The following is a 14,918-nucleotide window of genomic DNA, read 5'->3' as shown; positions in this document are numbered from 1 at the left end:
TTTTTCCGACGAGGCTATAACTCCCAACATTCATGGAAGCTGGAAAGTCTCGGTGGGACAAGAGACAAATTTGAAATCTCCTTTGTCCCCTATTTCTGTCTCGGGTGATGTGCAAGAAATTTTTTCAACTGATAAAGAACAGCTGCATGCTAACTTTACAAATAATGCCATTAATTCCCCAATGATTTCCCTCTCCAGAGCGTCTTCCTTTTCCTCTATCCACTGTCAGAATCCTTCGCGGCGCTGCTCTACCCAGAAAGTTAGATCAAAAGCCTCTACCCCCCTAAAGTCACCTCGCAACAACGAAGACTGTTGGGCCATCATTCCATTTGATCTACATAACATCCAAGCCCAAAACTCCGACCTTTTTCAACACGGCTTTGATGATGAAAACCCCAAAGCACTAAAAGCATCTGGGTTGGCAAACAAGGGGAAAAGAAAATCAAAGAAGATTTCAGAAATCTTCCTCTCCCACAAAAATGGGCTTTAGTCCCTGATAAAACAAAAAACAAAAAATCCAGAAAAAGAAAATCCAAGTCTAAGAAACTCTCTCTAACCATTCCCATCCCTCAAACAACTACTTCCACATATTCTAGCAACACCCATGATTTCTCCATTACTGACAGTGGGATTCACAACAGGAACCAGGCTTTTAACTCTAATGAAACACAAGAGTGTGATCCATTAACAGAGGCAGAAAGAACTCGGGAGATTGCTGAATTCTTGGGTCTGACCGAAGGGAAAAACAAAGAAGGGAAAAACAGAGAAGATCTTGTTGATATTTTCAAAGGCCTAAATACCAGGGACCAATCTCTGGCCGCGGAGAAAACCCTTCTCAAATGACATTCCTATCTTGGAATGCGAGGGATGCTTCCTCCTTTATTAAGAAAAGGGAGCTCAGGGACTTCGTAAAGAAACTTCAACCTTTGCGACAGTTTTGACTTTGATTGGGTGGCTTCTCCTTCTTCAAACTCCCAAGGAGGGGTAATTACAATTTTTGATCCTGGTACTTTTAATATCGCTTCTTCTTTTACAGGTGAAAGAAACTCTCTGTACCCTCTTTATCTAATAAAGCTAGAGAATTTCTGGAATCTCCTTTATCCCTGGATGAAATAAAGAATGTAGTATGGGGTTGTGCAAGGTCTAAAACTCCTGGACCTAATGGTTTCAATTTCAATTTCTTCAAAAGCATGTGGGATGTCATTGGTTTTGATCTTTCTAAATGTGTACTTGCTTTTGCAAATCATGAGAATGTTCCAATAGAGATTTTCTCCTCCTTTATTGCTTTAATCCCAAAAATCTCAGGCACGAATAGTTTCAAGGATTTTCGGCCTATATCGCTCATAGGATCTGTTTATAAAGTTATCACCAAAATACTTTCCTGCAGACTTCAATGTCATATTAGTGATTTTGATTTCTCCCAACCAAAGTGCATTCTTGAAGGGGCGCCAAATCCTCGATGGTGTTCTTATTGCTAATGAGATTGTCGATTCTTGGAAAAGAAACAAGTTGGAAGGCCTTATTCTCAAATTAGATTTCGAGAAAGCTTTTGACTCTGTCTTATGGTATTATTTGATGGACGTTCTCCTTATCATGGGTTTCGGAAACAATTGGCTTTCTTGGGTTAAAATGTATCTCTCTTCCTCTCGAATCTCAGTCTTAGTGAATGGATCCCTCACCATTGAATTCCAAGCTAAGAGAAGCCTTAGACAAGGCTGTCCACTATCCCCTCTTCTTTTTATTATAGCTGCTGAAGGCCTCAATTCTTTACTCTAAAAAGCAATTTCTGGATCTTTCTTCCTCGGCTTCAAACTTGGAGACAATTTGCAATCCATATCTCACCTTCAATGTGCAGATGACACGCTTATCTTCTGTGATAGCTCATATCAAAGCCTCCTTAATGTCAAGGGTATCCCTCACTGCTTTGAAGTCTTGTCAGGACTAAAAATAAATTTCTTCAAGAGCAGCCTACTTGCCATCAATATCCAACATCATACCTTGAAGTCCCTTGCGGACTCAATTAATTGCAGGGTTGGATCATGGCCCCTTAAGTATCTTGGCTTTCCTCTTGGAGTCAATCCAAGAAAAATAAATACCTGGGCACCAACTATTCAGAAGGTTAAAGACAGACTAGCCGCATGGAAAGGGGAGCTTCTCTCTAAAGCTGGAAGACTTGTATTAATCAAGTCGGTCCTTAACAGTTTGCCTTTATATTTTATGTCCCTCTTTCGTATGCCTTTTTGTGTTACAAAAGAAATCGAAAAGTTACAACGTGATTTCTTCTAGAGTGGTTCAGTTGGTAAGAAAATGTTAGCTACCATTTCATGGGACCGTATTAAATCTGATAAGAAACTGGGAGGCTTGGGCATTGAATCTCTTCTAGAAAAAAACATTGCTTTATTATTTAAGTGGATTTGGCGATTCCAGTCTAATAAATCTTTGCTATGGGCTAATTTTTTTCGTATAAAATACTCCATCCCTTTGCACTGCTATTTTCCAACTCTCTCGCCTTGTACAGTAAATAATAGCTCTCTATGGCCTTCCATCCAAAGCTTATGAAACTTGGGTGATTTTAGATCTTGGGCACTCTCTAATATAAAAATCTTTATTGGTGATGGGTCTGACACTAGTTTCTGGCTGGATATCTGGGCATTCTAAGTTTCTCTTAAGTCAATCATTCCCAGACTATTTATCCTCTCAGCAAATGAATGGGGCAATATCAATCAATTTGGATATTGGAATGGTAACTCTGGGACCTGGTCATTTTCTTGGAGCAGACCTCTCTTAGACAGAGAACTTGCTGCTGTAAACGGTTTACTCTCGTTAATTAGCTCCATCAAGATCAAAAAGGATTTGAAAGATCGCCTCATTTGGACAGCAAATTCAAGCGGTTGCTACTCTGTTAAATCTTGTAGATGGATACGTTCTCCCTCAAATTCTCCTTCTTTTAATTGTTTTTGTTCAAATCTTGCTCCTCCAAAGGTTGACTTGTTCTTTTGGTTCCTACTCAATAATGGCTTAAACACAAATGACTCACTTGCTCGCAAAGGTATTCTTGATCCTAATTCAGTAAGCTGCCCTTTCTGTAATCTTTCTCATGAAACCGGCGATCATCTATTTTTACATTGCAATTTTTCTTGGAGCACTTGGTGCAAATGCCTTGCTTGGTGGGGATTTGTTTTTTGCGTGCCAAATAATCTTATTGATTTTATGATGCAATGGAACTCTTTATCATCGGCATTTTTCCAGCAAAAATTTTGGAAAACTTTATTTTTCTCTATCTTGTGGACCTTATGGCTTGAAAAGGAATAGAGTTATGTTCGAAATTCCAGTATTCGCAAAGACAGAATATTTAATTCATAATGTTTAGAGCATTTGTACGGGTCAAAACTACCAATCATGATTTTCCCTATTCTGTAAATCAAGTAATTTCTTCAGGCTCAGTAATTCAATCTTGGTCCTTTCGAAAGAATCTGAAAACATCCTTGCTCTGGTCTCCTCCTCCTCCCTTTCATCTCAAATGGAACGTTGATGGTTTCTCTCCTGGAAAACCTAGTCCGGCTGGTATAGGTGGTGTTCGTAGAAATCATGCGGGTCAAGTTCTTGCTTTTTTCTCTTGCCCAATTGGCTTCAAAGGCTCTAACCAAGCAGAAGTATTCACAATTCTAAAAGCTCTAATCTCAGTCTAGAAGAAAATTGGCTTTATGAAGATTTTATCATTGAGCCCGATTCTACAAATGCCTGCGGTTCAAAATCTTCATAATGTGCAATTTACGTTGTCCTGAGATCAGCTAATAGTTTTGCAGACTCTCTAGCTAAACAAGGAACCTCCAGATCAGAAAATTTTTATGCTTAACTTTGAGTATTTAGCTCCTACATACATTATCCCCTTTTTACAGCTATTTCTCACCTCTTCGCTGAGTCTAGTTCAGAATATTACTGTAGTTCTATTTTGGAAAATGTCGCAGATTTTATGTACAAACCTGTAACACACCATAGTGCAGCTGTTTTCTGTTCTCTATTTTTAATTTTAATTTTGTTGCAGCTCTATGAGTTTCTTGTTTCCAAGTCAGGCTTTGGGTGTTTTTGGATGAGTCTATTTGGCTAGTTGTAGTTGTCTTCTTGTTTTTCTCTTCGCCATCAATAAAGTTCTCCGCTTATCAAATATATATATATATATATATACACACACACACACACACATTGATACTGTTTTTATTATAATAATTCATGATAACTATATTTATGCAATGAGTATTTTTCTATGCTTGAATTAATATGAGCCCAAAGGAATAATTAATTTATTTTGTTAATCTCAAAACATTGATATATCTTGCTAACATTTTCTACTTGAGTAGTCTTTGAGAAATTGCAAGAAGACTGTAGTCATTATGAAATTCACAGAAGTCAAGTTACCCCAAAGTTTTAACTATATATTAGCAAAATGTAGAAATAGTCTTGAATTTTAAAAATTGGGGTTAATGTGTATACTTTTGCAAATACAAATAAAATTTATTGGAGAAAAATTAAATTTTTAGAAGTTTTGAGGAGCTATTAAACATTGCATGAAAATAGTCATTACTTGAAACTCTTGTTCAAAAAACCAAAAAGTAAACTCAAATATTATAATGATAAATATCTTAGTATTACATTTACTGACTAAAATTATCTCGAGAGAAATAAATATCCAATAATGTGTTATTGCATATTACATCATTTGGTCATTAATAAATAAATAAATATGTAATTTAGAAATGCAATTATCTCCTCATGAGATAATTTAGAAATCATTATTAATTTCATCTCAAAAAAAAAAAAAAAAATTAGACAATAATCAAAATTCAAGAATAGTAAATTAGCACACTAATTTACTTCAATACATGGATTCATACTGAATCCATATAAATATGATGTATCACAAGTGTGGTAATATAAGAAAATTAATATAATCTGACAAGTCTAAAAAATTCTTGACCTCATGTCATATACAAAAAAATAATATAGCACCAAGCTAAATTAAACATACTTCAAATGAAATTAGATAATTAGAAAACCACATTAATCCTCAAAACTTACTTGATTGACAATTTAATTATACATACATGCCTTTAATGCTATTTACTTATTAACATATAAATCAACATTATTAATGTCAACGGACAAAAATGACAATTCATATTTAATTCAGGTCCTATTAAAATATAAAAAAATATGGACAACACGAACATTATCATTCTTAGATATATGTGTATATGTTATTAATTTTACCCGTATTTCATTTGATAAAACCCTATTGATTTGAACATTTTAAAAAATAAATTATAATATTAATTATTTTTCCTTTTACAAACTAATTATCGAACAACGATAACTAACATAATTATTCTTTTATCATGAGATAACAATAATGGATAAAATTAATAATAAATAAGCATTATGATCATTGGCAAAATCAAAGTAATTTCTGTTACAACTTAATTTATCACCAAAATTAATTCACATGTAACATTATAATATTATATATTAAGCTTTTGCCAAGCTAATGGATATTTTCTTTGGTACAACAAAAGCAACAACTCGCCCTTTTTTCTTTTTTCTTTTTTTTTTTTTTTTTTTTTTAGTCACACGCGGTTATTAGCAACATACATGTAAGTATAAACATGCACATCCAAATAGATAACTAGTGTGTGCACATGATCATATATTTGTATAACTATTACAAGCTTCAAATACACGCATACAATAAAAAAAAAAAGTTAGTTAAACAGTCACATCTTGTTATTAAATTTAGTTACACAAATAATAAGTGAACGCAAATGATTTTAGGAAAATTCGATTATTTAGCCAATTTTCTGCTCATAACAGAGACATAAAAAAAAATTCATTATGCTATATATTAGTACATCCAAAAATTCATCATATTATATATTAGTTAATAGACTTGGTCCAATTCATGTGAGAGAACACAACGATATTCTTTTTTAAAGGGTTATATATTTAAATCTTTGCAAAACAACCTCAAACACGAAGATTCTAAAACTAACTTTACTACGGTGTCCACTACTGAAAAACTGTTTTTTTTTTTAGAACTGATTTAGTGGGCACTCTATTTAATATATAAAAGCAATCTTAAGGGCTTCATCCAAAAATGTCATGGCAAATCGCTCCTAGCCATCATGGTAAATAAATAAAAAATAATAATTGACTTTAATTGCATGTTTAATAATTTTACTATTAAAATAAATTATCCATAAATTTGGAACAACCAAATATGCAATTCACAATAGTATTTCAAATTATAAAAGTAGACCTTGATGCCATATGTTATATTTTAATACTCAAGATACTCATATATAAATTGAAATTACAGAAAATAATAAAATAACTTATAGATTGTTTTTTTGATTTTCATTGATGCAATCTTGATCTTTAACAACAAGTAGAAAAAAAAATTAAAACAACCACGTACAATTGTCCGTGGAATAGCTATGTATCTACAAGCTCCTAATGGGTAAGAATAATTTATTATTATGAGGGCGTAGACTAGAAAAAGAGGATATAACACACATATATATAAACTATTATGCTCTTCCATCATAACTCTAATAGAATATACAATTCTAATCCAGATTAGGATTTAACCACACTTAAAACTAAACACATTTAATTAGCTCATTAATTCTTTTAATGATCACTCTTTTGATAATAAATTTTAAATTAGAACTTTCGAACTATTAAACTTAATCCATATATTTTAGAAACCAAAATATATACAATCAATAAGCTCGATAGAAATAAAATTTCTAACAGTGATCACTGATAAGAGTTGGCTGCCCGCTGAGAAAAAGAGGGACGGCTTATTTGAAATTCGCAAGTATACAATTTCTTTTGTAATGCCTTTCGGTCTAATATTAGTCACGAAATTTTTTCAGTTAGGTTAGTTGGATATTTTATGTTAAGTTTTTTTTTTCATATTCATAATATTATGAGTTACAAAAAAAAAAAAAAATATTTATTCACTTAATCAAATTATTTATTTTATTATTTAGTTGAAAACTATTTTCGTTTACATAGGCATGCAATTTCAACATCAATCAATTATTGATGAAAATTTCCACTTATTATTACTTGTGCTAAGATAACCACAATTCATTGCACAAACTAACACTTCCATCTTTTTTTTCCCCAGTATTACTCATTTTTCTAAGATTCTAACCTATTCAGAATCTCTATTTCAATTTCAAGCCTCCTAGTCCTAGACAGAACTCTAAAATGTGCTACCTATTTCAAAATCCCATTTCTGATTTTTTTTTAAACTCATTTACTGAATATAATTACGAAATAATTAGCTTAGTTATTTGAAATAATATTAAATTTACATTGTAAATTAAGATACAATTATAATTTTGCTATTTCTTTAAAAGTATGGCAAGATGGAGAAATATAATAAAATAAGATAAATAATTATTTTCACATCAAAATTACAATTATTATTTGAGGATAAAGACTTGCCTACTCGAGAACATCGAAGGTAAAATATAAGGCTATACTTGAAGAAAGAAATAAAATATTTTAGAGTCTGAAATTTATATTTGAAATAAAATAGGGGTCAAAATTAGAAGATTCTAAAGTAAGAGACCTGAACTATAAAATTGTCAAACTAAAAGGGCTAGAATAGGAACATCAAAGGGTGAATAATTAGATGGACCATTAGATCTAAAGTTAACTAATCACCTGATAATAAAAAATAAAGTTTTTATTTTTATTTTGTAACTAAATTTTTATTATTAAATGTGAAAATAATATTTAAAAATATTTGATAATTAAACTGATTCATTTATTGTTTATGGATTATTTAATTTTATTCATGTGATGATATTTATTATTATATTAAAAATCTTGTTTTGCTGGTTCAAAGATAGCAATTCAAACTATTCAAACAGCAATAAATAAATACAGTATCCTTTTAATAAATAATTAACACAGAAAATATACTAAGCGAATATTTTTCCTCTAAAAGAAAATGTAGAATATATATTTTTCTGAAAAAAAGATTAATCATATAAATATTATTTTAAAATTTTTGTGATGCTCATAATAATTTTTGTGCATATTATAATACTTAATTAAAATATGACTCATAACCTGATTATTATACTAAAATTACTTTATAATGCCTGTAATTTTTGTCATTTAAGTTGAATTTTATACGTGCTATTTCAAAAAGAATCAAAATTTTATTTTATATATCAAAACTACATTTATAATCTCAAAAATGTATTTAATTAATGCAAACTTAGTATTAACTAAAAAAATGATGGAAACTTTTAATTATATCATTACCTATTTTATAAATAGCATAATATGTGAAACACTAATAATAATCTTTTGAATAATTGAAATTAATGCATATTTTGATTTGTATAACTCAAATCTATAAATATTTTAATATATGATATTAATTAAGATCATTTATAAAATTTTATTAAAAAATATTATTTATCTTGATTAAATATTTTCAAGAATTTTAATATTCATATTAAGACTTTTTTATTCATCTATGTTTTATGTGAAATCATATTATTATTTCATATAAATCACATGATATGTAAAATTTTCTTAAATACATAATCACAAAAATTTTTCTAAAAGTTAAAAAAAAATTGAAAAGAAAAAAGAAAAAATATACATACATAATCAGTTAGATTTAACTGCTACAATAAGTTGGCATGCCAAACTGCACCAAAAAAAAAAAAAAAAAATTGTATCCATACAAATACAAAATTTTTAAATTCTTTACTGTAGTAAAGCCCATATTGCAATATAAAAAAAATTCAAACCAGAGCCAAAATTAAAATAACTAAAGTTTCAAATATTTACGTATATTATATACTCCCGTCATTTTCGAATGCTTATCACATTTAGAAAAATCATTCAATTTGTCTAAATTATAATATATTATTGATTGGATTTACTACACTAACTTTAGTTTATCTAATTTACAATAAATTATTAAGGAATTAAAACAATCAATATCTGCCATATACAAAGAGTAGAAATAAAAAAAAAATTATCATTTGTGAAATCCACAAATGTAACAAGTATTTGAGCATATAATACTGTATCAAATGTAACTAAATATTTGAAAATGAAGAGAGTACGTAAGTTATAATAAATTATTAAGTGAATTGATTATATTACTCTTAATTTGTCTAAGTTATAATAAAATAATAAATTATTAAGGAAGTGAAGCAATCACCATTAATCATTTACAAAGGATAAAATGAAAAAAAATATATATATTATTTGTGAAATCCACAAATGTGATAAGTATTTGGAAAGAAAGAGAGTATACTATTATTAAAATAATTAATGGATATAAATCAAAATATATGCAAATTGTTATTAGTATTATTGGAAGGGCCAAAATTAAAACGTTGTGAAATTATATTTTAAATAAAAAAAAAAAAAAAAGAAAACAATCATCATTGCTTCCATGTATTTATTGGTTGATATAAAAATCTTTCTTTCAAGTTTCAACATATCTATATGACAATACAAGCAAGTGATCCCAAGCCTAGTGGCAAGGGTGATGCCCTCTTAGTTTCAAGTTTAATTCTCGATATTATAACATTTAATTCCTTCTGTATTGTTGTAACTGCGCGTATGTTTGACTATTAATACATTGCAGTTTCTTAGCCATACATAAACAACTAGTAGCACATTTATGCTATGCACAGTAAATATCTTTTTATCTATAAGATTAGAGATATTGTCCAATAATATTTTAAAATATGTAATTTAATTAAGAAAAAGATTTATTTAATTTCATATTTGTTAATTTTGTTGAAACTCATTTAAATTAAAGAACATCCATTTTAAATTCAAAACATTAGACTAATTATATAACAATTACTATCAATAATAAAATTGAAAAAAAGTAATATATATTTAAAAATCATTGAATTAATTTTAATTATTTAATACATATTAAAATGGTAATTTGAATGACAATTAATATTAATATTATGTAATTTTAATTAAGAAAGATAGGTTACAATATTATAATAATTATAATTATTTACTAATATATATTATGATAATTGAATGATAATTAATATCAATATTTATATAACATTATAACTAATCATTAAATTTTATGTGGCACTATCAAAATTTAAGATTCCGACATTATAGCCGTATATGGCATCACCAAAATTTAAGGATCTTCCACATGTCAACTTCTTGGAAAAAAAAAATGCTTGTTATATATATATATATATATATATATATAAGTATATATATATATATATCTCGATTGATTCTCAATTTTTTAAGGTAAACACTTATATCATATTTTTATTTAGAAATAAACCTTCATAAAGAAAGGATAAAAAACTCTAAATATGGAGACAAAATAATATTGACAAACAAAAAAGAAAAAGAACAAATTTGTTGTACAAAAAATATAACTGAATTTATTAGAGTGAATAAAAGATTAAAAGTAAAAGGATACGAAGAAAAAAAAAAAAGAAGAAGAAGAATAAGGTAGAGGCTACGGTTGATAAACAGTGACAGCTTCAAAACAAAACTAGGGTTAGAAGTCTAAAGAGAAGAGAAAGGAGATAAACTCTATTCACAATTCTTAATTTTATTTTAGTATGTGGCTTTTACTGAATATCTAGATTTGCTTTAATGTAGATTTATGTTGGGCATTATCATTCAGTATTATTGGAGTGCCTATTAAATATTTCAATTTCTAAAATAATAACTACTATTAGATTTGTGTAAGTGATAAAAAAATAATTGTATGTAATTATGTGTCCAATAAATATAATTATGTCCTCAATCATTATCAACAACCGCCCCATAAGAAAACTTACCATCTTGCCCCGAAAATATTTCTTCTGTAGTATTTATAATAATATTAACAATAATAATAAATATTGACTCCATTTATAACTGTGTTATATATATATATATATACGTTCAGAAAAAAATGTTAAAAATTGTATCAGATAACAAAGTTTAGCATTTTCCAATCATAAAACGTTTTTTTTTTTTTTTTTTTCTGAAAGCAAATTATAAAACGATTTCGAATAAAAACGGTATGATACCATTCCTAAACAAAATGGCATATTACTTTATAAAAGGTTCCCTTAATAGTTAGGTACTATTTCATGATGAAACTAATCATCTTTTTGTTTTATTTTTTTTTCAACAGAATCAATCATCAATTTTCTTTTCATAGAATCAAATCGTTTCATTTTCAGAACAATCAAACAATTAATTTAATATAATATATTTAGTGCACTATTGCTTATTTTGACCTTTTTTTTAAAGGAAAAGGGTAAGAGTGACCTTAGAAAAAACTATAAGTACACGTAAATAGCCTAAAATTGCCCCATTTTGCATGGACCACCACTATCTTCCTTACCTCTATAAAAACCTGCTAGTCTGTCTAAGGTAGTGTAGTTTTGAATGCCTCTAACAATTGCTATGTCTTCTGCAAGGAAGCTTATTTCAGTGTTTGGTCATCAACCAAGCATCTCACACAATTTTGTCTTTTTTTTATTTAACCATGAGGTTGAATTTCCTCCGGTCATAAAGTATAAAGTATTTTGCTCTCGAAACAAAGTGTGCATTTCCCGATGATTCAACTTGTATTCTCACCTTTAAAGAAATAGAGGTCGCTAATCACCTCAATCAACACCTTAGTTAGAATTGCGATAGAGCTTGACAAGGTGATAATCACCTAAACTACCTTCTTCCCCTATGATAGTTGCTATTTTTATATAATTTTTAATATAGTTTTTATTAGGATTTTTATTATTTTTAATTACTTTAATTAGTTTTTATTCAGTTTTATTTATGTTTTTGTTCAAAACTTTCTTGAATCATATTTCACTTAATCTTGAAGAATTCTGTAGAATTTTTATAGAAAATCAGCCAAAAATGCAGAAAAGACTGTACCCAAGCCGTACCAGATAGCACGCCCGTGTTGAAGACCAGATTTTTGCATTGGACTGAAAATGTCAGTTCCAGCACATACCGCTTGCATGGACCCGCATGAGATCCTTTTCTGATGTACCAATCAAGTTAAAATCCTATTTAACGCTGAGAGAGTCCTAATTTGGAAGAAATACAAAGCATAAACAGTTTCCTATCTTTAAAAGATTTCTTACTCAATAAAGATTCACTTTCCTAAACGAACACGAAGATATTCCAGAAAGTCTATATAAATAGAGAGACTAGTTATAGTCAAGAGGATCCGTTCATTGTATATTCCATCTTTTGTTATATTGTTTTCTCTCTCTCTCCAAGACTTCAAGTATTCAAGATTTGTGTCAAGATTCAAGGAAGCCGCCCAAGCCAATCATTAACTAGTTTTTATTTCTAAACTCTTTCCTTGTTTTATTTTCAATATTCATGTTGATTATGAGAATATTTACAAGTTTAATTGAATTTTATTTAATTACTATGTTGAACTAAAACTCTCATACAAGGAATTTAATGTAGCTTAATTTTGATTCCAATTTATAGTATTAGATTTGTTTTTCCTTGTTCATGATATAATTTATTATTGAACTTAATGTTTCCAGGCAGAGTTTCTCCCCTGGATTGATTTATTTCATTAATCACTATTGGGAGAAGGGTTTTTGGGATGAATAGGGTAATAAATTACATGAGAATAATAACTTGATGCGGAAGCTATATGGTTTGACTCATAGGGGGTTTTCATAAGTTAATGACCTTAAGTTATGAATTCATAAACAAACCATAAAACTTAATGATTTAATTCATGTTTGATTGCGCTATTGGAAGATAGGTAATTAGACCAAATTAAAATAGCTAACAAAACATCGGGAGAGCTTATTAGTGATTTTAGGGTTGTTTCCCCTACTTGAACAATTAAAATTGATTAACGAATTAATTAAATAAATCGGATAGAACTAAGTGAAGTCAAAATCCCTAGTAGCTTTAAATCCTTGATTTCTTTTCTTCAAATATTGTTGCTCGATTTCTTTTTGTTCTCTTTTATTTGTTTAATTTAATTTCTTAAAATAATTCCCCTTATTGCCGTTTAAATAATAATAGGTTAACATAATTTTGGTACTTAATATACAATCCCTGTGGATACGATACTCTTCTTACTCTATATTACTTGTTGCGATTTCGTACACTTGCGAAAATCACTGTCACCCTACCTCCTAAAGCCCCTTCGAAAACGTCGAGTCATTCGGATATAATTGTATGTTACTTATTACTTTTTAATTTTTTTATGATTTTTCCCCCAATATTACTCATTTTCTAAGGTTCGAACCTATTCGGAATCTGTATTTCAATTTCCAGCAACCTAGTCCTAGACCGAACTCTAAAATGTGCTACATATTTCAAAATCCCATTTCTGATTTTTTTTTTCCAACTCATTTACTGAATATGATTATGAAATAATTCAGTGCAATGCCCGACAACCTTTTTAACGCATTACTGGAACAACAGAAACGGCATCCACATAAAGTTGCCATTGCTACCTACGGTGCGATGCCACTTAATGCTGTTATCTAAAGTCAACAAATAATGCAAAATGAATAAGTAATAATATAATGGGAGTCGTCAGTTTTTATGTGCTAACAGTGTCTTTTTTGTTTTTTCTGAGAAATGCTAATGGTGCCTTTTATAATATAATTTCTGCATTATTGAATCAAAACTCTCATATAATATATATACACTATTGTATATTAAGAAAAATTCAAGATTACTCTCGCATATTATGTTTCATGGAAATGAAAACAAAGAAATGTGTAACTACGGAAACAATGCGAAAAAACAACATTTAAAATATAATTTTACTTAGAAAAACGGTACTTTATATGAAAAAAGAGGATAGAAACATTATCGGAACGTGAAAATATCCATAACTAGATGTTTTCATGCTTCCTACCTCACATTATAATCTAAATTATCTAATATTTCCACATAAGATATATATTAATTAGTAAATAAAATAATTCATTCTCATTCTTATAATGTAGACATAATAAAATCATTATAACCTTAGACTAAGTTTAGAAAACCGAAATAACCGATATATAATTTCCGCTAATTTGGTTCTACTTTCTGTTATTTCTAACTTTTCGATTTTATGAAATTTTAAATAAAATTCGATTTAGTTTCATTTTCCAAAAATCAGTTTTCTTGAATTCCGTTTGAGCCAAATGTTGAACCCTAAGGCCACCATTTTCTTTCAAAGGTGAAAGTCAAGAAGCAACATTTTATCAAAGGTTAAGTAACATCTCCTAATTAAAATGTCTCTGTTTGTAGAGTACACCTCAACTTCAATTTATTCTCAATTAGAAATAACTTTAAAATAAGAGTTTTATACCATTTTTCATTAAAATAGATAATAATAAAGTAATAAAAAGATTTATAAATTCTACTATAAATTAACTAATTGATTTTATGTAAACACGTGTGTATTTAAGCTGATGGATTTAAATATAGAAATGGAGCTCCATGTCCTTACGAGTATATCCTAATAGAACAGACATTTTCTAGCCCCAAGTTTGTTCGATATGCAGATATGGCAGTCAATCCATTACTGGATTCAAACACATATTTATAAAAATCTTATGTCTTAGTTAAGAGAAAAATCATCTCTGTCGTCCCATCTCAATTTATGTAGCAGATTATTCTCTTTTTGATTCACTAAATTAGTGGAAACTATTATGATCAAAGACGGTTTAAACTCGAAATCTCTTACTCCTCATACAGGTGATAAGACCAACCGGATCACATTTAGTTGTCTTACATGCCATTAATTTTACTATATGGGAAATATTTATTTCTTTAATTAACAACTAAAAAGACTTTTTATAACTCCCAAGAGTATAAATCCTATTACATGACATAAAATT

Source organism: Jatropha curcas, chromosome 2, assembly GCF_041381405.1.
Source record: "Jatropha curcas cultivar XTBG-Jc1 chromosome 2, XTBG_Jcur_1.0, whole genome shotgun sequence".
NCBI lineage: Eukaryota > Viridiplantae > Streptophyta > Magnoliopsida > Malpighiales > Euphorbiaceae > Jatropha > Jatropha curcas.
The sequence above is the reverse complement of the archived record's forward strand: the minus strand, read 5'-3'. Positions refer to the sequence as shown.